The sequence below is a fragment of the Perca fluviatilis genome, chromosome 4 (genome assembly GCF_010015445.1).
Source record: "Perca fluviatilis chromosome 4, GENO_Pfluv_1.0, whole genome shotgun sequence".
In the NCBI taxonomy this organism is placed as follows: domain Eukaryota; kingdom Metazoa; phylum Chordata; class Actinopteri; order Perciformes; family Percidae; genus Perca; species Perca fluviatilis.
Window position 1 is genome coordinate 20,474,436 of NC_053115.1, and position 25,471 is coordinate 20,499,906.

General features: G+C 41.0%; 1 protein-coding gene across 3 annotated transcripts in view; it reads right to left on the reverse strand.

Annotated features, from left to right (window-relative positions):
- foxj3 (forkhead box J3) overlaps positions 1-25,004 on the reverse strand; it is a 75,857-nt gene extending 50,853 nt beyond the window's left edge. Inside the window, exon 1 of one of the 3 annotated variants that reach the window (XM_039797720.1) lies at positions 24,682-25,004. The gene's annotated coding sequence lies outside the window, so the exon portion shown is untranslated. The remainder of the gene's footprint in view (positions 1-24,681) is intronic. The other 2 variants (XM_039797718.1, XM_039797719.1) reach the window with 2 other exon arrangements.
- Positions 25,005-25,471: the final 467 nt, after the last annotated feature.

A 25,471-nucleotide genomic window follows, 5' to 3' on the forward strand; every position in this document is an offset into this window, starting at 1 on the left:
AATGTTTTGGTGGTTGGTTGGTGCAATGGCGCAAGTGTATTTCCCAAAATGGAGATCTATTCCTTTTAAAGATTAGCCAAGTAAATCCCTGGTTGTCTGCAAAGTCCCATGTGCAGTCTGTGTAAAAACAACATCACATAATTTAGCATGGACATGTAGGAACTGCATTTGCTGATCTTATGTGTGAACAGCCATGACTAAGTATTGCCTTATGTCTGTTAACAATGGCCAAATGCGAGTGTTTACTATCTTTGCATGCATGGAATTTCATGTGAAAGGAATATAAAAGACCTAAATATAAAAGTTATATTACTGTTTTAATGTTAAAAAAAACAAAAACAAAAAAACAAATTGTAAATATGTATATATGTTTATATATACTTTTGTGATACATTTAAAATACGCCAATACCAATATCATAATTTGTTCTCTTGCTTTTCATTCTTCCAAGGCTTGTAATGGATCGATGTTGCCGGGCTTTATCAGGAATAAAGCCATTTTAAAGCTTACTTTGATTAAGCTAACGCCCTGCTATCACAAAACGGAGAGAAACCAGACGGAAGGAATTTCGGTTACGTTTGTTTTTAATAACCTGTAATGGTGCATTTGTCCATCAAATCGACACAAATCTGCCAGAGACAGCAGATAAAGCTAATGCTAATCGGTCGGAGAGTGATGCTGGAGTGAAACGCAAGGCTGCATGTTTTTGGAATATTTCACGACGTCATTAGTCAGAGACGGTCTGAAGTGAATCCTTTATTTCTTCAACAGAAACTTAAGGAATATCTGATCAAATATAGAAAGCTGCTGTGTAGACCGTTTAACTGGCATTGCTAGGCAATAGATTTGGTCCAAGTTTACTTCCTGTCAGCTGATGCCACTTCCGGCAGATCTGTGTCCATTTTGATAAGGTTTTGAAGGACAAAAAAACAATAATAACTTCCTTGGTTGCTGTGTACTTGGCTGCAACCAGCGCCGGTGTGTGCATATAGGCAGACTAGGCTACGGCCTGGAGCGACACTTTGGCAAGGCGGCGAAATGTCTGTAAAAATGTTCAACTGTTTTGTTTGGCCCTAATTTTGTCGCCTCTTGTAGACCATTAGTGAAGAATGTGTGTCAATCAAAATGACCAATCAGCGCCCCCCCCGTACCCGCGCCATTGTTGTCATTCAGATATACCAATGACAGCCTACTTTAATAATTGTCAACACTTTGTGCGTTGCAGTTGTCTGTTTCGGTGATGTGTGTATATATTGGCATTTGTGTTGTTGCGGTTTTTTACTTATATTGGCTGTGTGTTATTGTTGGTGTATTGTAGCCCACGTTGCAAATAGAGAAGACAAGAAAAAGGTTTTGTTTTTTGAATAAAATGCTGTAAATAAAAAAAAAATGTATGAGATTAATAATAATTAATCAAAATAATAAACAGGTTAATCGATTATCAAATAGTCGTTCGTAGTAGCAGCCCTAAATAAAAGCATTAGTATTTTTCATCCTAATTTCTTATGTATTTTGTAGGTTGTGATTTGCCATTTTAAGTTTGCATTTTCATCTCAGGTGTCTAGACACAAATAGACAATAATGCATTCACAGTTTATTATTATATAACCACAGCTAGCCTATTTTATTCTCTACCGAGAACACCTAGAACAACTTCCCTTCAAATACCTGTGCATTACGGTCGTCATTTCCTCTATGAGAAAAGAGTCAGCTATTTAGCTCATATTCTCACTCCCGCTTGCAGACACAAGACCACTGATAGGTACCAGACCAGTGCGCTCCTGCACTTATCTGCAATTTCTGTGATTAATCCCCTTTTACAGCAGTCATGCATCGTTCATGGGTAACACTCCAACAACGTGCCTGCTCTGCTACACAGACACAACTGTTAAGACCTTTGATGGCTGCACTGCCATATATGCTACCTCAGAACAGTAGACATGATTAATGCTGCCTTAAAAACAATGTCACTACGAATCAAACAGACCACAATAAATATTTACAACACTGATTGTTAAATGCTGGCCAGACTTTGGTGTGTGGAGAGAGAGAGAGAGAGAGAGAGAGAGAGAGAGAGAGAGAAAAAAAAAAAAAAAAAAAAAAAAAAAAAAAAAAAAAAAAAAAAAAAAAAAAAAAAAAAAAAAAAAAAAAAACTTATTATGACAAGAATCTTCCTGTAGTGTGATGGTAACTTGGCAAGTGGGAGGGGAATTGCTAAGCATGCTCCCTCTGTTATGCCTGAAGACTTGGCACATGCACTCACAACAACAACAGTGATGTAACCTGGTAACGAGCCTTTGGCATCTTTACTCTCGACCGAAACCCGGGTCATACCTTCCATATCAACGGCTTTATATCCAGCGTGGGAGAAGCCCTTGTTTTTCTAGCAATTGCAAGGGGAATAAACAGGGAGGGGTGGGAACTCTGCTCACCTGCCCTTCAGTCAAAGTGAGACTCCTCACTTTTTCCAGGCCTGGAGGCAAAGGACTTAGGGAGTTATTTTTGAATTAAAAATAGCAGTGCGTCCGAGTATTGTGACTGCACGTGAGCTCTGTAATCATGCAGTGATCTACCCTAAGCCTCATCTTCATTAAAAAACAAAAAGTAGGTAACGGCAGCACCAAGGCAACAGCTTTTAATGTCAGTCTTCCTTCTCAATTAAAGGCTTAATGGTTCCGCTGAAACCACCCCCAGGAAAAAAGCATTAATAACCCAGTCTTTACTTGCATTTTTAGGATGTGTCAATTATCGCCTCACCGCTCACACGGTTCAGCACAATGTTCATCTTATTGCAGCCTACAGCAGAGCTGGACACCAACCGGGGCCTCCTCGCTACTAACAGAATGTGCAAGAGCGTCTATGTTTTACAGTGTACTATGTTTCACAGCAATCTATGTGTCAGTGTTATTAGTGGGCTATGTTGTGTTAAAGTTGGCTTTTAAGATGCAGGCAAGCAGACCTCTCAGCTGCACTCTTAAAAAAGAAAAATGGCATGCATGCTCTTTCTGCTCCCCTACTCCCTCAATCCCACTTCTCCTGTGGTTGAACAAATCAAGTCCATAATTATTCTGCCAATCAATCGGGAACGCAACTGTGGCTGTGGGGCAGTTAAATGCTGAGGAGAGAGAGAGAGCTGTCAACAAAGCAAAGCTAAACCTTGAGTTCTTTTAAACCCGCTGAACCTTAAAAAGGCAAGAGAGACACCTTTGTCTTATTAGTCAGTGCCAAACAAATAGAGGCCTTCTAAGTATGTAGTAAAGAGAAAGAGCATCCAGCTGCTGCAGATATGCAGGCAGACCATGTAGAGGGACAGAGGATCAGAGTAGTGGAAGATCTGGGAGTTGGCTGTCTGGAGAGGCCACTAAGCAAGCAACAGTGTTTGTGACCCCTGAATGCAGACACAGTCAATCCAAGAGAGACATGTGAATAGATGCAGCAGTGTTAGAGATGCTCTCAGCATATATATATATATATATATATATATATATATATATATATATATATATTATTTTTTTTATATATATATATATATATATATATATATATATATATAAATAAATGTACAGAGATCTGCAGAGGAAGGCAGCACTCACAAGCACAAGACCCTCAGCTCTTTGTGTAATCTGCAGGTCAATAAAAAAAAAAAAAAAAACCACATACAACATTCCAGTAATTGAATAAGCCTTTGCTGTGAATCAGAGCAGCGATCAGGAGGGGTTGGTCTTTCTGTCCCTAACAGCTTGCGTGGGAGGCGGCCTTTGTTTTGGAGGTGGCAGGGGTGCCCCAACACCAACGATGCAAACCCAATTACCCCAGTCCCACGGCCTGGGGGCCCGCATTAACACACTCCCCCTGGGAGGTTGACTCCACACCAGCCTGGCAGTCAGCAAGATCCTGCTGCTGAATCACAAATAGACCACTTAAGGCACTGGCAAGCATTTTGGTAGCAATCTTAAGGGCCTGTCCTCATCTGCATTCACTAGATCCATTTCAACGTCAATGTTAAATATTGTGCCAGTCTCTGAGGCGAGCAGTTAGAAAGCGGGAGTTTGGGTCCGTTTGCCTGGGATAAGAAAGCGGTCCATTGTACATAGAAAACTCATAGCCAGGAAAACATTAGTCCTCCTGGGAGTACAATTTATCTTAGTAGTTGTTTAGTCGAAGTGTAGTCATCGACAGAAGATTACTTGGCAACTATTTTGATGATCAATTTATCATTAGAGTCATTTTTCTAGCAAAAACATTTATTTGTTCCGGCTTCTCAATTGTGAGGATATGCTGCATTTTCTTAATCTTATGCGATAGTAAACAGAATATTTATATTTGAGTTTTGGGCTTTAAAAAGGACTTGTGAAATGCTTTTCTCACCATTTTATGCCATGGAATATATCAAAAAATGTATTGATTAATTGAGAAAAGAATTGACAGATTTTTTTTCATTGGCCGATGCCGATATAGCGCTAATTCATTCTACAGCAGCCACAATGACAAGGCTACCTGCAGATGTGTCTGCAGACATTTTGTTCATCCGCCTTGTGAGCACAGGCATCGGCCTATCTCAAAATGACATTAATCGGTCCACCGATTAATCGGTCTATCACTAGTTAGTTACAGCCCTATTCTGAACGCACAGTGACAGGCATGTTCAAATATTTCTAATGTGATGAGAATTACAAAGGATTTTTAGGTCTAATGAATAGCTAATATTTAATTGTCTACATAAATACAGTATACTGCTGCGACTTTTAAAGATAAAACAAACTTTGTTCTCTTATTGAACTCAGACATAAGGTGGCATTGTTCAATGTGTCCATGTCAACCCTCTCAGAAACAGCTGTGTATGAGCCTCATTTTCAAGTGCAACATGGAAGTGTTACAAAAGAAACCATGCTAGAATTACCCAAGCGTGATTTAAAGGAATTACCTGGGTGGGCAATGCATGTTCTGAGTGCTACACGGAGCAGGAATCAGGTCATGAATTTCAAATTTAGACAGTGGATAAGCATTGGCAGCTCTGAAGCTAAGTTTAAGAGAAGGAGCTGTAACACAGGTTACACAGAGACAGAACATTCACTTTCAAACCCAGAAAGTACAAAGTAAAAATTAAATTCAAAACACAGTTGAAATAACTTGTTTGGTGTATTTCTTAGATGTTCCTTTCACGTAAAGCCTTAAATAGTCTTCATTTAGAATGGCAATGGAGCTGGAGTTATAATAACCATGTGCTTTTAATCAATATTCAATCTCTCAGAAATAATTAACAGCATATTAAAGAGTTTACTGCCTGACGGAGATGGATGCCTCTACATCATTAAGCTGTTGAAGCGCTGCTCTTTGACTCCTCATGTCCCATTTCCCTGGTTTACTGCGCCTCCTTATAGGCTCTTTTAAATGCTCCTGAAGTCATACTGTACCTGCAGATAATAACCCAGCCCACTGATAACATGCAGCACGTATACTCTCCCCCTCTTACTGAGACAGGGCTTTTAACATGTAACACAAACACTTGGAGCTACATGAGTGAAGCTGTATGTGAAACAAGTCTACCGAATGCAAAAGCTTTTATGATCAAGGTTTTCATGGCATATTGCTGAGGGGTGGCCACCTGCCATAAATCTATGCCCTTTCCCCTGAGTGATAATGCAGCCTGCATTAGTTGCACAACACCATGTGCTGCTGAATGTGTACTATATTAGAGGGATTAGCAGTCACAGGTCAATAGTTTCATATTTTCTTGGTGCTCCATCTTCTGCTTTACTACGACACTGTAACCACACACAGACAGACACGCACACACACACACACACACACACACCTCATCTGCTTGATTAAAATACATCACATACAGACGTGCAGGGAACATACTACAGAAAGGGTCGATGCAGTGTTGCCGAATACAGTATGTAAGCACTCCAATCAGCTGTTGAATTCAAAACAGCCCTGTCTTACGCCACCAGGAATTGTCTTTGTTTATAAAAGCTAATAAATTCCTTGGGCATTCTCCAGATGACTTCCATGGTAATTTTGAGGTAGCTTGGTTTTCGTCTAACGCTAATCAAGAAGAGAGCAGTGGAGTAAAACATGAGACTAAGGCTGTCTACAGCGCCGTATGACCAGGAACTTGTTTTCACATGGAACGGACATCTGTCAGTGTCTATACCTGTTCTCTTTACCCTGCTCCGTTCCAGATCATTTCAATTAATTAGGTTACCTGGAGACAATGTTGCTATTTATCTGGGTGTGGATGAGGTCGGGGGGGGGGAGTGTAGCAGTAGTCATTGTTGGTTTAAGCTCTGCAGTCAAAGTACCTTCTGGCAAAAAATGGATTCATCCCTGTGAGGTTACAGCCTTACAAGAGCCACAATAGGTCATCACAAATCCAGAGGATTTACCATAATAAAACAGCAGACACACGAGTCAGGCCTGGAGTCAAACGTTTTTGGCTTCCACTAACTGACAAGAATAGATTTTATGGTTACTCAAACATAGTGGCACTCAGCCTCTGGTGCCTCTGAAGAAAGGCTTTAAGGCAAATTATCGATTTGCTACAGGCATTATTTGGGTACAAATCACAAATTAGCTAACAACACATGTGGCAGTCTGATTCAGCAGAGGAACCAAGTAGGGGTGGGGGAAAAAAATCGATACAGCATAGTATTGCAATATTTTCCGTGGCAATACTGTGTCGATACACAGACGCCAAGTATCGATCTTTTATTATACATGTGTTGGTCAGTTTGTCTGCTTGACACAATACCATTTTGCAGCAATAAAATTGAAGTGCAATGAACAAACAGAGAAATTTATCTTTTTAGATAAAACAGATGTTGACAAAGTTTTCTTTTGGGGACACAATTTGAAATTGGGAAAAATTTGGTAATAAATTGCAATATATCGCAGAATATCTTTAAAATCGCAATAATATTGTATCGTGAAGTAAGTATCGTGATGATATCGTATCGTGAGGCCTCTGGTGATTCCCACCCCTAGAACCAAGTCAAGTCAAAACAAAAATATGACTAATATCCATACAATATATAGCCTTCAAATACATTTTTTTATGAAGTTTGACGTTCGTAGCAGAAGACAACATTGCTATAGAATAGCAGCTAATGGAAAATAAGAATACCACATAAGAAAATACCACATGATAAATCCCTCTTATAAGTTCCTGCCCAAAGGCAGTGTCATCAAATGGCTTCTCGTGTCATCTGGGGTCTGATAAACAGTAAAGTCATCAAATTCGGTGTCCACAATGCTATTTTCCAAGAAACTGTAGGTGTCATATTTCACGGGACCCACGTGAGTGCGGATTTCATGTTGCAGCTTTCGTCGCCGTTTGTCACTTTGCCTAAGATTGAGTGACAAGTAGTACTCGCCCTGTTGTTTATTTGGTTGCCATGACTTCGCAAGTGATGACGTCCTGTCACTGTTCCAGTTGCTCACCCTAAAGCACCCTAAAGAGGAGAGAAAGCGGATGACAGTTCGCTTGAGATCAGTAGAGCAGACGGCTCTGCAGAGTCGTGTAATTACGACTTTATGACTTTTCAGAAACAGCTGAAGGAGCGGCGTTGAGCGGTGTTCATCGAGGAAACCCTGTTGTGCGTCTGCCCTATATCTGATACCATGGCGGGCCACCACGGTAAAATCAACATAGAGGAAACACTGCATCAAGCTCAGCCCAAATTTCAATATTGCTACATGATATTGGTCAATTTATTTGTAAACAAGATTAAACCTTAATGTCAGTTAAACACTCACCACTGATTTCAACTGAGGATGAGTAATAGTCAACCTGTTAGTCAGTCGGATAATCAAAAGGCCACAGTGGCCTCAAACACCCTGAGGAACTCCGATGACGTCTTCACCCACAAACCCTTATAGCCATAAGGGTTAGCCATAATAGATTGTTTAATGCCATTGATCAAGAAGTATGTAGCAGATAAATTAGCATAGGACATTAAGTTAGAGGAAAGAAACTTAAACTTAACTATAATAAAAAAAATAAAAATAAATCCCCTCTATTTTGGAGAGGGATGCCTAGCCTTTCTGGTGTTTTCTCTTTCAACGTCTATGCATCTCCTTTCCAAAATATGCCACACAATAGTGCATTACAAAAAAAAAAAAAAAACACTCTGTTGTTGTCTCAGACAAAGCTTTATAATCCATCAGTCAAATTTGACTTCATGGTTCTCTAAATGTGATGGAAAATGCACTAAAGGACTCTTTATGTCCTAAGTTGGTTCCTGACTTTTAGATCCTGGAGCTTATAGTTTATTTTTGGGCTAGAAAAGCCCTATTACTATGTCCCCTGAATAGTTATCAAGATTGAAAGACTCCATGACATATTGTAGGTCTCATCTTATGTGAAGTGGCTGTTAACCTCAGATCGATCTGCAGAGCTCATCAAAAAGTCTTGAGTGCTTTACATTATTGGATGGAGACAGAGGCCAAAGCATCCCAACATTGACTGGGGATTTAATTTTTTGAGTGAATAAAATCACATTTGCACAGCTATTGGACAGTCCCGCACAGACTAATGAGGTGCATGACACACTTCACATACTGCAGCGTGGATAGCAGGTGAAATAATCCTGCTGCACGTCAGGTAAAGCACCCACAGCACTGTACTTACCTATCTGCATAAATCATTAGATGTAGTATCCAGTTTATGGACGGTTAAAGAATCTACAGAGGGTAAACTGAATCAACTTTCTTGAAATTGTGTGATTGTATCTTGAAACTGTGTGATCCTTCTCATCACAAGATATTGTCACTCAAAATGTTTTGTTGACGTGATAAGTCAACATGTTCCTCTTTGTAGTAAGCTGTAAAACATTCACAAACCACAGAATTACAACAAGCATTTTAGAATGCTAAACCTTTAGCAGAATTCACACAAAAGCCTCATTACATTTGCTTACAGTGGTGATGATGATGCACCATTTATTTTTTTTCACACCACGTCTTGCTGGTGTAAAAGATAAGGCTAATTAACGTGGCACCATTTGCATCTTTACCTCGATGTTTCAACAGCGAAGGAAAGAGAGCAGGCGCAGCAGGCTAATGAATGTTTGATTTGAGAGGGAAGACTTCCTGTCACTTCCAACGCTCCTGACATAACCCTCTCCTAAACCCCTTACATTTCTATGCTCTGCTATCTGGTTCGGCTGTCTGTGTCTCACCTTTTCCACCCCACCTTTCCTTTCTCCACTTTAAATTCCTGAGTTCATCCCCCTCTCCTCGCATGCCCCCCCCCCCATACCACCACACAGGCTGCGCTCATTACAGCAGATTTGCATGTCTGCTTTAGAGCAGTATGAGAGGAGATGAAACAGAACTCCCAGTGGCTGCCTCTGCAGAGCTTCACTCATCTGACAGAAAGAGCTCCACCTTGGGCCCCAGACACAGCCAGCAAACAAATGCAGGCTTCCTAAACAGGCCATACACATACACACACAAAGTATACACAAACAAACACAAAGATACTACCCCAGAAAGAATTCATACTGCACAGTATTCAGTTTAAATATATCTATATTCAGGAAATAAATTGAAAAACAGAAGTCTACCTTCCAGCACATTGCTCCCCTCCCTGCGCATTACCAATCAAGTCTGCTTAGCTGAGAAGGATGAGACTCGAGTTATGTTACTGTGCCGTCAGCCCCCATTCCCACTGAGGTCTCACACAGCTAAGACCGATGGCCTTCTTTTTGTTATGTACATGTCATGGTTTCTCGAACGGTCCTTTTGATTTTATTCAGTCAATACTGAGACAGCTATGGATGGGTGATAATTCAAAACGTCCCTCTCTGCCGAATGAGAAAATGAACGTAAAGACCTGCGCCTTTTCCACATTTGTGCAGCGGGGGGTGTCAATGAAACGGCCCATTTGTGGGACGTCTCATTTCAAACCGCACTTGAAGGCAGCTTGATTTTAAGGGGAAAGAAAGAAAGAATAGAGACGAGCGAGACAAATCAACTGTGCTTTGTTGTAGCAGTCAACATTCAGCGGTTACAAACTCCTGGGCAGTTCGGTGCTTGTATTTTAAAAACATTCTTGTGGCAGCAACATGGATGTACAGAGAACAGGCAGCGATAGAGGCAGTGATGTTTCCTGTACGGGACTCTCACACCGCCTCAAAACACACTGACAAGTCTGATTGCCTGTTACATGATTGGCCACCACAGCGTGACGTGGGGTTGCGCTTTCTTCCAAAAGTTGAGTCGGTTTCAACTTCCCGCTCCTTTTTTTGGGAGTTCCCCATGAGGCAAACCTAACGCACTAACGCCATTCAAAATTAATGGGAAGACCTGCGTTTTTGCCGCACCGTCTGATGGGCGACGCAGGCTGTGTGAGTGCCCACTAACACATTCTGATATGACCATGTCATCACAACTGTACCATTAACCATGAGCACAAATAGTATGCCAGCAATGACTAAATGTCACACAGTTTACAAAAATAAAAAAATAAAAAAAGAAGAAGAGCAAAACCACAAAAAAGGGAAAATGTTTCGTTTTCAAATGAGGAGTTTTTGTTCAGGATGACTCCCTTGGTAAAAGTGGTGCATCATGTGCCATGAGTCACTGTGAAAGAGGAGGGCAGAGAGACCTATACGTACGAGCTCCTGACCTGACCTGTATTGTTCCCCACTGACCACAGAAGTCACTTTGGTAATATAGCACTAAGCCTCAATGACCTGCAAACTATGGAACAGAAAATGCATTTATTGCATCATATCGACAAGGAAAATCCTACTCAGTCCACTCTGACTCATACTCAGCAGATAAATAAAATAAAAGAGAAATTAAAAATGAGAACTTGGATTATTTTTGATTCAAGACTTTCAGATCCATATTCTCAAAATGTTGCATTATTAGGATGAGAACAGAGTTATAGATTATAGAAATAGACTTCATTCCTACTAGCGTACTGTATTTGAACATATAAGACATAATGAATAAGTTACAACTGACTATTGCAAAATAAGGCACAGCATTGTAGATTTAAGGCCCCAACACAAATCTAAATACAAATTAACAAACTTGCTGACTGCAGGGTGAGATGACTGTAAAACCACAATCTGTGGTGCAGAAAAGAAATGACTTCAAAATGTCTTCAGTGCCATTCAGAAATGACAATTTGGGGTTTACCATGAAAGTTTTTTTCCAGGGGTTGTACTGTCCCTATGTAAAGGTGGTGACGGTGGTGGTTGGGGCTGTGTTGACGTCACAAGAAACCTACTGCTACCACAACAGCACAAAGCCTACAACCAAACTCAAATAAAACTTTACCTGTAATACCTTTTCTTTATTTCTGAATTGTTAGAGATTTAAAAAAAAATATATATATATATATATATATATATATATTTATTTATTTATTTATTTTATTAACCTATCCATATTTACCTAGACCATTCATTCTATTGAATGCCACAAGATAAACCTGCTATGTGACTATGGGACTGTATTTTCAAATATTGTTGAATCCTTGATCCATTTTCTAGATGTTCTTTACTAGTCAGATGCAGTAAATTATTATGGAGATTAACCCCTTGAACTCTGAAAAAAAAAAAAACTTTGGTGTTTGTGTATTTTAAGTCAATTTGTCGAGTCAATAGATCAGGGAAAAGGTAAGAAACATCAAAGTACTTCTTCAATCTACTTTAGGTTGATATGACAACAACAGGCTGAGTGCCACAAAACATTTTCACTTATACACTTCTCTGTATGATGCAATACAGTTCAACAGCACCACAGACTACATCCATCTATAAATCGGGATCTCTCTGTGCGTGTGTCCCCACACATGCACATTACAGCAGTGGGGGCGGGGAGTTGCTGAATCCCTACAAGACTCATTGATTGCGGTTCACCGTCTACAGGTGTCTTGTAGTGTTAATTTCATCAGACGAGACTAAATATGTTTGGCAACAACCTTTTTTTCCATGACTAAGACGACACAATGACGAGGCTGCGTCAATGTCCAAAAACGCTGACTAAGACTAAATTAACATGCATTATTGTTGACAAAAAAAGACAAGACTAAAATGTTTTGCATAAAATAAAAACTAAGATAAAATCTCTCTTCATTTTCGTCTACAATCGTCTCTACTTTTCCATCATGAGATAGAATATTCAGCTGTTACTGGGGTTGGGTACCGAGACCCAGTGCTAATACGGCACCGACCGGTGCCTTAACAACCATTATGTACCGGACCGAATAGCAAGGCGGATTTTGGTGCCACTTAAATGCCTGCGCTTCTCGCTGATGCATCCTAAGCGGACATTAGAGGCAACCGAAACATTGCTGCACGGGACGCTAGTTAATACTATACTTGGCAGCAGGTAACGTTAGCTTACCATTAGCTAGCAGCTGGATTAAACACGGTTAAAATGCTGACAGCTAAACGGTGTAAAAGTTTGTCTGTATTTAACTGGAGAGGATTCCAACAGGAGACGTACGACACAGATGTTGCGTTCACTTCAAACTCGCCTCGCCAGCCCCGTGCTGTGTTCAATGTTATTGTAAAATACCCTTTTTCTATTCAGTGGTTGTTTTGTCACTAAACAGGAATTTACTGGTGAAATAAGGAAGAGGCTCGATATTTATATAACTTTATATAATTTATTTTTATATAACTATTTGACTGAAATGGTTATCAGAAATAATCTCAGAAATAATTGTTATTTAAAAAAAAGACCAAAATGTTTTGACTAAAACTCGACTAAGATATATTGAGTTCTTTTTTGACTAAAACTAGACTAAAATGACGAGACTTTTAGTCGACTAAAACTTAGACTAACAAAAAAAGATATGTGAATGACTAGGATATTTGGCACAAGACTAATGCTACGTTTACACGTGGCCGGCTATTTTCATAAACGGACATTTCAACCTCTCCGTTTTCAGAAAAGTGTTCGTTTATATGTACCCATGTAGTATATGCCGTCAATGCAGTCAAGAGCATGCCAAACCTGTAGGTGGCATTGTAACGAGAAGCTCAAGCCCACGTTAGCCAATCAGAATCCCAACAATAGCAACAGCAGCAACCAATCACGTCCTCTTTCTCTCTCTCGGCTGCCTAAACCTCCGTTTGTCTCAGTTTACATGCAAACGAAGATTTGAAAAATCTCCACTTTGGCCGGAGTTTTTAGAAATAAGCGTTTTCTGTGATAAAAACAGGGTTTTCGTGTAAATGAGAGGCCAAACCGCAGGAAAATATCTGCGTCTTCCCTTTGTGTAAACGGGGCCTAAATTAAAAATAGGTGACAAAATTAACACTAGTGTCTTGCCAAAAACTGATCATCTGGCAAAAACTCATTGCTGTCGACCCTACATGCAAATGATGAAATAGGGGACACGCTGAATCTCTAGATGAGTCGCAGCCGAGCCGTGACTGATTGAGCCATGCTGCAACATGTGTTTACAGGTTGGGACTCTCCAGCACGTTGTTTTGTTTTGCACATTTCTCCGGCCGTTCTGTGCGCAGCTCAGCCGGGTTCTCTGCTTCTACTGCCCGGGCCACATCGCTTAAAACTACCACGATGTGTGACCGCTACACGAATAAAGCGGACACGTTGAATCTCTACATAGGACGCAGCCGAACCGCGACTGATTGAACCCGCAACATGTGGTACAGGTAGGGATGCAACGATTATACATTTTGATGGTATGATTATAGTCTGAAAAATAATCACGGTTTCACGATTATTATGCATTAACTAATTTCACTGCTAATGTATGAAATGACATGAACACTTTAGATTTGAATGTGTTATTTATTGCTGCCTTTTGAAACAGAAATAACACCGTAACAGTTTGGAATGTTATGAAAATGATTATATGATCAATCACCAACCTTTTTATTTAAATTCATTTGAAAAGATAAGAGACTAGAGGTGAATCACTCACACCACAAACAAAGACAGTGCTGTCCTTCGAAGAAGTTGGCCCTTTTTGGATCCTGCTAGCTGGTGTCAACAGTTGAAGGAGCTGCTAGACAAGAAGATGCACCTGTCACAGGGAGATGCGCAGCATGTTGCCAAGGAATAAATGTGATGGAGAGATCTGCAGCCTTATGTCTCACAGGGGAAGAAAAGGAGTAAGTAAGTAACGTTAAGTGGTAACGTCAGTGATAGGATTGAGCTGTTGAGTTTTGCCTTGAACAAACGTAATGTTATCGTCAGCTCGCTCACTGTAAACGCAAACGTCGGCTTTTGACTCGTTAGCTGTTAACTGTAACATTACCGTTAACATTAAAAAGGCTAACGTTAGCTAGCTGGTAATGTTAACAAGCTAACAAACACTTAATGTTAACAAACAATTAAATTGCTGTTTAATTGTAACCCGCGTGAGCGCAAACGCGAGCGTGCAGTCAGTTAACACTACGATTAATTAACCGTGACGTTTTAAAGCGTGGTTAATAGTGAAATCGGTTAACTGCTGTATCCCTAGTTACAGGTTGAGTTTTATAAACAAAAAAACAAAACAAAACATTCACGGGGCGCTTTACTTATGCTTTACTTACTTTATATATAAAACCGCCTGAGAACACAGAGTGCAAGTATTGCTTTGGGGGCCTTCTATAACTTATTTCGGAGTACAATGGTTCTCGAAAGCTGCAAGCAGCAATACAGGCGGCCAATCAATCAGCCCATTCCAAACAAGCACGTTTTAAACAGGCACTGCACTAGTCCTTCAAAAGGATCATAAAATTGATCAACACGTCTCAAACCGTTTCAACAAAAACTGAACATCAACAACCCTTGGGAGGTAGAATTTACTGCAGGACTGTTGTATTAGGCCACACTAGATAGTGTATCCAATGCCATGTTTTCTAGTCTAGTACAAAGGTATGCCACTGCCATTTGCAACTAAATTAGATCAAGATGTATAAAGTCATAATAAAATATTGTTTTGTTTGGTAAATACAATGGAACACTTAATATCACCATGTGTGTGACCCCTACTTAAAACAAAAAAAAAATTGCTTTAAAATTCATCAATGCTATTGGACTGAGAAATATAATGGTATAATGGTTTGACGAAACACAAAAAGGGAAATCACATACACGCGAGCCGCCAGCCCTCTAGCGAGCGAGCAAGCTAACTAACTAGCCGACCGGCCAGCCACTAAATTAGTCCAATTTAACAACTTACTGTTTCATCCACACACTCTAGGCACAGCGTAGGAAAACACAGTGATCTCGCAATATGAGTGACAACTTTGTTCAGCTCATTATCTGTAACGTTAACCAGTGTCGCATAAAGACACATTGGGTGGAATTAGCAAGCTAACGTTAACCAGCAACCGCAACAAGCTGCTCGGTCCCTCCACTTCTGTGCCGAGACACAGCGTCGATAGCGACACCCCGGAGATGGACAGTCTGTTCAGCCATCTGAACGGACGCTGCTGTCTCGGCGTGGAGTGAAACCAAGCCGCTGGCTCGCTGATTTAGGCAACGCTGTTTTGTTGTATCATAGCAATGGGTTGCTGCTAAAGGATTATTTACAGGTCAAAAACCACTGCATGCCATATATGTATATGTATAGATGTATAGATGGATAGATAGATGTATAGATAGATGGATAGATAGATAGATGTATAGATGTATAGATAGATAGATAGATAGATATCTACACACACGCACTGAAAGTAGTTCACCACTGTATGGGACCTCTTAAAAAGTAGCAAAAACATGACAAAATGCATTGGAGAATAGACGAGATAAAAAAAGAGGTTTCAAAAAGGAAGTCATTTCAATAGGGATCATCAGGCATAAACCTAAGCAGCAGTCGGCATTAACCAAAGACTTGATAATTTGTTCCTCTCCAATTATAGCCACTTTTGTCAGAGCATCATTTTGACTTTCCTTGACTGGACTCACACAAAAACACAGAAATCCGAGCACTGTGAGCTGCCTGCAGAACATAGCTGGAGTGTTGCCAGGCTGTACAGTGCACATTAAGTCATTAAAGTCCCCATGCTCACAGTCCCTCCCTAACCCCCCAGTGTACACACCAATAACCCCCCCCCCCCAGTACTACGCCTTTCATACCAAACACTGCTCTGCCTTCTGCATCTTAATAGGAGGAGGGAAAATAGAAGGAAGTGAAGGCATGGCAGTCTTAGAGGAAGCCGAATAAATGACTGAACACACACCCTGGGGCGGGCATGCCGGGGGGTTTCCAGGAGGTCGGAGCGAGCGGGGCCAATCGTGTCAAGACGAAGGCGGCAGACTAAAACAAAAATGACATATCAAAGCAGCCAAGCCTTGTAGAAGGGAAAAGAGCAGCCAAGACACCGCATTCAGCTGCACAGCTTGTTTCTGCTTCAATGAGAGACAACACGACCAAAAAACAGCAATTAGCGATAAAAGTGGAAATTCCATCTGCTGCAAAGCGGCATCTTTTTCCAATCAAAAACCAGCTCAAACCATCAAACCATCGGAGTGATCCTATGGCCTTTGATCCCATCCTTGTTTTCTTTCAGGAGGTAGGCAAACTATAAGCCAGGCATTTAAGAGACTGCTTCTGTACCCAAACATTTGTATCTCCCTCCTAATCCATATAATATTTAAGAGCAACTGTTCAAACTTTACCTTGCCAGTACAGCCAAAACTCCATCATTACTAAAACAAACTGACTAGGCCTTGAGGCGACTTTCACTGATTCATGTAGATAAATGCTTTGTCTACATGTAGAAACCATAATCTCTGACAACCTGGATAAACTGGGAATGTGTGTGTGTGTATGTATATATGTATATATATATACATACATATATATATATATATATATATATATATATATATAGCTGGCTTATGAGCACACTTAAATGAGTTATATATTTAAATTAGCTTGATGAGAGCCAGTGTGGCCTTAAACTCAGTTTGCTTCTAATGAGATATCAACTGTTTACTACATATCTTCTTTCCTTGTGATAATGAAGGGATTCCTCCGAGGTCGCTGCCATGCTGACACAGCCTTTAGGTGCTTAAATCCAAAAATGGGTGCATTAAGTGCATTTTAATTGACTTATATTTACCCACTGTATTGTCTTGCAAATTAAAAAGATCTTCTGGCACTCCTCGAAGACTAAAAAGTAGGTCACTCAGTCTCCTGTGAGTCATAGATTTTGGCAGGGGACCAAGCAGAGCAGGTATGGGAGAGACAGAGCTACGGCTGAAAGGGGCCTAATAGTATACTGATACCATTTCATTAGTATTATAAAAAGAATATTCAAGTTTGCTTACAACTCTGTGCATTTTGTGGTACAATGTAATATCAAGTAAAATTGGATGCAGAAGTTTAGGGAAATTAAACCAAGAAAACTGGAATGTTACACACAAACTGCACCTGAAATTTACCCACACACGTTTATATTGTATTCAGGCCTCCTGAGGAACATTTAAGCTTAGTAACTGCATGCAAACTCCTCCACAGTCTTTACATCTCACCATATAAATTCCCTTTAGTAAAGCAGACTTCTCAGATTTCAGGTGCAGTCTCCTTTCTCTCCAGAGCCGAGGCCCCAGGCTTTGCTCCCAGGGCCACAGCACCTTGGCAGACTGGCCAACTTGTGGGGTCAGAGCTGGGCATGAGATTTCCAAACAGCTACTTTTTGAAGGTGGTGACTCAGCCTGGTCAAAGCCGTCAGTCACACAGCCACCTAGGGACGACCACATTTTGAGTCGGCACTGATGTGCACGACTCAGGCCATGTGACCAACACACTGATACTTTCTTAATTACATTGGGCAACTGGCACAAACCACGTCGCCTCAGCCACTGAGCCTCCTCAGCTAACCTCTCCGCCCTCTTCATTCATCCACCCTGAGGGAAAGGCACGCAGGCCAGAGGAAGTATGACTCATCTGAGTAACAAGATGCATTCTTCTGAATTCTCTACGGACGTGTTGTTTGCTAAGTGAAGAGCACAGGAGAGTATGGCAGAGAGAGAGAGAGATAAATAAAAAGAAGTGAGGACACAAAATGAAACAATAATCAAGAGGCTGACTACGTGTAAGAGAAAGAAAGAGGGTTGGGGTGTGAATGATGGGGCAAGAGCGAGTCATCATTTGTGTGGGTTTCCTGGTCCACATACAGATCAACATTTCCTCCAACTCCACCGAGAGAATCCTTGGCTTCTTTTGGGGGTTTTCTGAATCACAGATGGAGACTCCAAGTACTACATCTAAGGATAATCCATCAAGTTTCATCCAAAAAGCGACAAATGACGACAACAGAGAGGTTTTGACGTACAAATCTGCTGAGCATGCAGAGGACAATGAGACATAAAAAAAAAAGACGTATGAAGAGAAAGTGTTGTATCATCGGGTCAAACGGATCCACCACAGCTTCTTCCTAACCAACACCACATCTGCAAAATTTGGCACTTGCCCCTACAGATCATGAGTCTCATACACCACATCACACACGGTCTCCAACTTCTACATGAAGCTATTTCTAGACCGGCCCACACATTGTCCGAAATCACAATAGAAATTGAGAAGCTACACAGCCTTCAGGTCTGATCAACTGACACATAGCTGTTGAAACGCACCCTGTCTTGTAATTTCATGATAAATGATCCGTATCCCACAACTTCACTGTGAGCAGAGGATGAACTTGAGAGATGTGGGAGTAAACCACGTCCTCCAGGCTCCACTATTTAACCCTACTAAGCAGGCTTAGGTCTTTGGACTTAATTAAACCTGACCCTCTCTGACTTAACCTCTGCAGATTGACATTCAAACATTTGAGAAGTTCTTTACCGTTACTGCACTGCTGCACAGTGAACCTATAAGTCAGACATAACTACTGGTATACATAGAGGAAGTGTGCAGTGCAAATTGCAGTTAAGCAGTAAACAAGCAAGTACCTATTACAGAAGAGATTGTCTCACCAAACATCACTGACCATCTTTAGCAGGTAAATTAAAAGGAGAACTCCATGGCTGTAAATTTGTGGCTGACAAGACAACCCTCCTATCTCTTCTATATCTGAAGTTCTGTACACAATTTCCAGTGTTGATCTACACACATATACGCAGGCCACTTACCACCAACCACCGCCTCACAGAGCAGTGAGATTATCATATTATCAATCAAGTCTGGTTTATGGCAGATGCAACACTTGTCATGGTATAACTTCTAAATTGCCATAAAATGCAAGCAGGTCACAGAAGGAGGCTTAATGTAACATTTGGTAATATAATGTTATTAAATTGTCATTTCTCAATGGGATTTAGTACAGGAGCTGTTGCCCCAATTTGTATGATCTGTCATAAAAAAAACAGCCCTGTGGCTGCTGATCTGCAAACAAAGCTGTGTTCGTTAGCAAGATGTTGGTGCTACCATTTTTAATTTCACATAATTTTCCCTGTTTCAAACTGACAGGAGGCCCCATCTCTTCTGTATTAAAACTGTCTTTAGGTATTCTTCCGTTTCACCTGGAAGTGAATTTTGTATCTGCCACAGGAGCCACTGTAATGATTAAAACAGATACCATATACTACGATAAAAGCCCTGGTCTTATTACTTAAGCTGTGTCAGCTTAGGGAGCTTCTCTTCCTGCACACAGCTTGAAAGCCTCTGAAGAGTATGAATCATATAAGCATATCAATTGCTTCTACTGAGTAAAGAACAAAAAAGCTTAAGAGAAATTTGCTGATACTGAGGGCCTATCCAAACTCAAGGACAAGGCATACAATATAATGAATTATCAAATCCTTCAAGGCATTGACAAGTCAAGCCAGTTTTATTTGTTTAGGACTTGGTTATTGATTGGCACCAGACAAAGTAAAATCTCAAATAACAAAACTTCTATAAAAATCTTTTATTTTACATGTCATTAACCACCATATTAACACCCCTTCAATGGAGAGGATGTGTGGGCCCTGACTTCGTTTGCACATTTAGTGCACCAAAACCACTAAGATATTCTATTTTTTTTTTTATAAACACTTCTGTCCATGTACCTCATCCAGTACCTAGACTTAAACTTAATGCAGAGATAAAAATCTAACCAAACATTCATAACAGACTTGCCACAACATTTATTAGCATGTTTGCTACCACAAGGCTGGAATGAGAAACCACCATGCACTACAAGAGCCACCAATCCACCACCCTTTTCTCCTACACTTTCTAAACTTACCCGGCAAGCCCTGGTGTAGTTACAGTAGTTCCCCTAGTAGAAAGGGCCATCATTAGTCAGACTGGGGAAATAAATGGCTTAACGCTTTCAGATAAAACATGTATCTGAGCAAATGTGCCGATAATATTAGACAGCAAACCAGTTGAATTAAACATCACATACTTCCCTCACACTGATTCATGTCTACATCCAACTCCAACCAAGGACCTGAATTGGAGCATATGGGACTAGTCACTGACAGATTCAACTCAATATTGGGGAAGACTAGGCAGTGTATTGCTGGATGAATAAAAAATGAAAGTTTTGTGCCTCAGTAAATTCACTCTCTCCATCCCGTGAGGAGGGTGGGTGGTGAAGGGGTGGGGGTGATAGTGGAGTAGAGGCTTGTTTGAAAACTGAACCAGTGCTGCATTCCCTCATCCACCCATATCCAGCGAGGGGCTCTTTAAAAATTCATTAATTTACAGCAAAAATAGATTAAAGCATCCAGCTGAGCAAAACTCAAAATTTGGCTCCTGAATAACATTAATGATAAACATCTCCCTCAAGCCCGGGGGTGGGGGTGTGGGGGGGGAGGGTTGCCTGAAGAAAGAGTACTGGCTTTTTTCACCTTACAGCACCTTGAGAATAATTTATTTCCAGTCATTACTAAAATAGTGCATTTCTAATTGTCATTTTTAATTACGCTTTTCTACAGATGGAAAAAAGGGAGCAGAGTAAAAACCTGCATAAACAGATTAAAATCCACCCAAGGATCTGCCATTCCCATGATGCCATGCCAATGTCATTCTATTCACCATTTGATATCTCAGCTACAGAGACTCAATGACAGCTGCTTCAGGCCCCAAAAAACGCCTAGAACTGCAGTTACAGTAATTGCTCTGGCCAGCACTAAATGAGGTTCACTTAAGTGCAATTATCCCCCTCTGATCTCTCACATAAAAGAGACTTCTTTAACATGGAGAAGTGGGCTCACACAATGTGACTGCAAACAAGATTCAAATTGGAATCAGGGAGGCATTTCCAGCAGATGAATGGCTTCATAGCTCATCTGCATTCTAGTGATGCACGGCATTTCTAATCAAGACTGAGCCAGTCCTTTCTCACCAACACGGCTTCCATGAGAGCAAAACTTCACACTGGATGTATTCAGAGTTTGTGGAGAAATTTCTAACAAAACCGTCCAGTCATTTGGCCTGAGCCGCATTAGAGAACGATCTAGCCTCCACGCAGAGTTAACAGCTGTTGAAAAGAAAAGGAAGATCCTGGTGTTTTTGCCCAATCCAAGGTGAAAAATGCACTGAAGGACAAGATGATGGGCAATGATGAAGTAAAAAAATAAATAAATATCCAACCTAAAATAACTTCACATTTCAGAGCAGAGAGGAAAACAAGCCCACTTTGGATTGAGACAATCTGTAAAAATACAGAGGCCTTTGACCAACAGCATCACCACTACACCATGCCAAAAAAATATATATATATCAGACATCCTCATGAATAAACTGCCATCTGCCAATCGCATAACACAATAGCTTTTCAGCCCGAGGGGTAAGATGTGGCTGTCTAATAGGGGTTGCTACAGAGAGTACCTGTTGGGTGCAGTCCAACAACATAGGGTGGTGGGGAGGGGGGCTGTGATGGGCATTCATATTGCCACAGGCTCAACTACCACCAGGAGTCTGATAACTGCATCTCACGGATGGCCATTTGAATAATCACTTCAACAAGGGGAGAAATTAAAAAGCCTCTCAGTGAGACGGGGCTAGGCACAGGTCCACATACTGAATTCCAAATGAGGAGCTTGTATTTAAAAAGTAGAAACCTGTTCTAATTCACTCTACTATAACAGATTGCTGACCCTTATCCAATTTAGCCTTATGTCATCGCACTATTCTATTGAATCTATTAAATTATACACTTTACAGATGATGACAAAGTAATCTTTCTTCAGAGATGATAGACGAATGTGCTACTGGCGCCGTACACACACACAAAACACAGGAAGACCTTGGAGAAGTAGGTGTCGTGTTTTTAAACCATTAAGTAAAAGACTTCTCTATAGAACACTGCAGGCTAAAACATTAAAGAGAAGCTGTATCACATCCTCCCATTCACACTTCTAAATAGTTAGTGTGAGAATAAACAGATGTGTAATCTCCTCTATACTTTTTTTTTCCTCAAATGTTAAATCGATTCATCAAAACCTTGAGGTTGTTTTAAATGAGGGAAACATGAGTCACTAACTTCTCAATATGATTTGATGTAAAATAGCAAATAACAACCACTAAAAATGCTTATAAATCACCAAAAACATGCATAAACAAGATCCTTTAAGTCTGAGCCTGCACAACATCTCCAGTCATGAAAAAAAAACACATTGTTTATAAACTGAATTTGAACAGAATTTGATGGATGCTACGGTGAATCTCTAAGGAACTATTTCTACAATGTGTGCTGTGATTCATATTTCGGCACGCAATCTGTAAAGAAAAAAAAAAGAAGCATGCATCGGTTGCACTCTAGGTCTATTTTTTAACAGCCAGCCAGCAAACAACTGCAAAATGTCACTTCCGCAGTCTATGCCAATTACTCCACTTCTGTTTCACAACATATTTGTTTCAATTAATGTAAGTTATTGCTTGTAAAAACAACACCCTTTCTAAAAGAAAAGTAGAATTCCATGAAGGGCATCAAGGATTTAAGTATTTTGTGTGAAGGAGTTAAGATGTCTTTCAGTGTTAGACCGAGCTAGGGACATTGCAATACATAACATTAACTGTGCATGGAGCCTCTCAGAGAGAAACAGAAATAACAGCAGCAGGGCAATTTACAGAATAAGATAGAGTGACAAATGTTCATAGTAATTTCTAGACAATATGATAAATTAAGCTAACCTGGCTCTGCTTACCTGGATGGAGTAACATCAAAACTCAAACACCATTTGTCTTTCTAAAGCTGCATGCATAGCCTTGATCCAGACAGCTCGCTGTAGGCCTGCTATTTAAAGGATGGGTGATTAAGAAGCAAACCAGGTCTGACCTTTGATTGTGGGTGCTGACTAAAGCCATGGGCATTTTGTTAGTTGAAGCACAGGGTCTGGCAGGGTTGAGATATTCGGGGGGAATTTATAATGTTTTGTTTTAGTCATAAATTCAACCTTTTATGCTGGCTGTATAAATAAACTTGGAAGCATGGGGGTATATGATGAACAGCTAATAATCTGCACCTCAATCGTTTAAATAACCGACTTCATTGATAAAACTTGCACAAGTTGACAGCGGGGCAAATTAAGATTTCAGTCATCCATCCTCTAATAATGGCCGTTAGGATAAAGCAAGGGCACCGTTTTGTATACAGCTGCACGCAAATGCCACAGCTGTTTAGTTTAAAGTCGTAGCATTAACTAATCAATTACCTGCACTGTGCGATCACACACACTCTGTTGAAACATCAAAGCAAAGAGAAGCATGCCCTGAGAAATGTCTTGCACTAAGGTCCAAATATTTAACTGCAACACCGTCTGTGCCATCTCAGGGCAATCCACAAGGGTATACAACCACCAGAGGCAAAGACAGTCCTGAGATTAAATTCAGTCCCATAAAATTCCCCTGAAACATACTTTGCACTTGTTGATTGTCCAGCCACATGACAAACCTGCGTCTTCTCATAAAGATCGTTTAGTTTTACATACGAGAATCATTATTTTCTAGAGGAATTTACCAGCCGCCTGAGAAACAGACGAATGACAGACGAGAAAACACACTGCAACAGCTGTGAGTCAAATACCATCAGAGCATGCAGGAAAGCAAAATGACACTGTCACACTTCGCGCGCGCACACGATAGCTATTGGAGGGCTGGGATGGGTCATTTTATCCACCTAATGCGAGGAAAACACATATACAGACAGACAGACACACACACACACACACACAGACAGACACACACACACACAGAGACAGACAGACACACACACACAGAGACAGACACACACACACACACAGAGAGAGACACACACACACACACAGAGAGAGACACACACACACACACAGAGAGACACACACACACACACACACACACACACACACACACACACACACACACACACACACACACACACACACACAGAGCTAGTCCTGGCCCAAGACAGAGCGCCGACAACGCTCAGCTAAAGTTAGCTGGCTACCAAAACTGGCTAGCTAGCTGTCAAAGTTGCCCTGTCAGTTGTCACCGGTTGCACGGCGGTGCTAGCAGGCTAACGCAAGAGCTGTCAACTTGGAGAGTTACAGCAACACGGCCGGGATGTATAAACACTGACCACAGAGAAACACTGACTGGCTCTCTGAGAAAAACGTGTCCCCCGCACGCCCCGCCACAGCGAGTGGAAAGCGGTGTGCCAAGGCCTGTTCACCGGGCTCAATCCCCAGAACTTCAGTGCAGCTCACTTCCCCGTTAAAGTCGTCCATTTCGTGGGCCTTAGTTCAACTTCCATGCCCGTGTAGCTCACTTACTCAGGGTGAAAGCTGATGTGACGGTGGCTCTCTGTAATCCTGACGGTAGTTTAACAGTAACTGCCCCCTCCCATTCCTTCCACCTCCTCTTATTCAGCTAGCGGGGGCTCCCCAGGAGTGTCCTGTGCTCTTGACGTTATCGTCCTGTGCAAAAAAGCGCCGTAGCTTCGCCGGTGTGCGTGCGGTGCCGTGGCGTCCCTCTTCAGCTTCTCTCCGCCTTCTCCCGTTCGCCTTTCTCTCGGCGGCCGAGCCAACATCCGGGACTCTCCCCCCGTTGGGTTAAGTGCCCGGAACTACTTTCAGATACGACGACGCCTAATACATCCATGGACGACGCACATAAAGGTTCTCGTTCTCGTTCTCTCTCTCTCTCTCTCTCTCTCTCTCTCTCTCTCTCTCTCTCTCTCTCTCTCTCTCTCTCTCTTTTACCACCCCTGCCGCCACAGAAACTAGCGCGCGGTCAAATGCACAAGCCGCAGTGGAAACAGCAACGTGTGCACCCCTATACAGTTTATGGTGCACCCACATACGAGCTTGCCTATCAATCAATCAATTAATCAAATCAGTTTTATTTAGGGAGCATTGTATAACCCAGAAAAAAAGCAGAATAAAGTAAAAAGTAGAAGATAAAATGATACACACACAGACACATATCCTTTATATATAGGCCTATATATGTATATTAAGCCATTAATAAGAAAGATGAATGAAATAATTAATTAGTTAAGGATTTTGCCATTAGTAAAGTCATTAGTTCTAACTTACAAATAGGTTCATAAAGGGTGCCTTA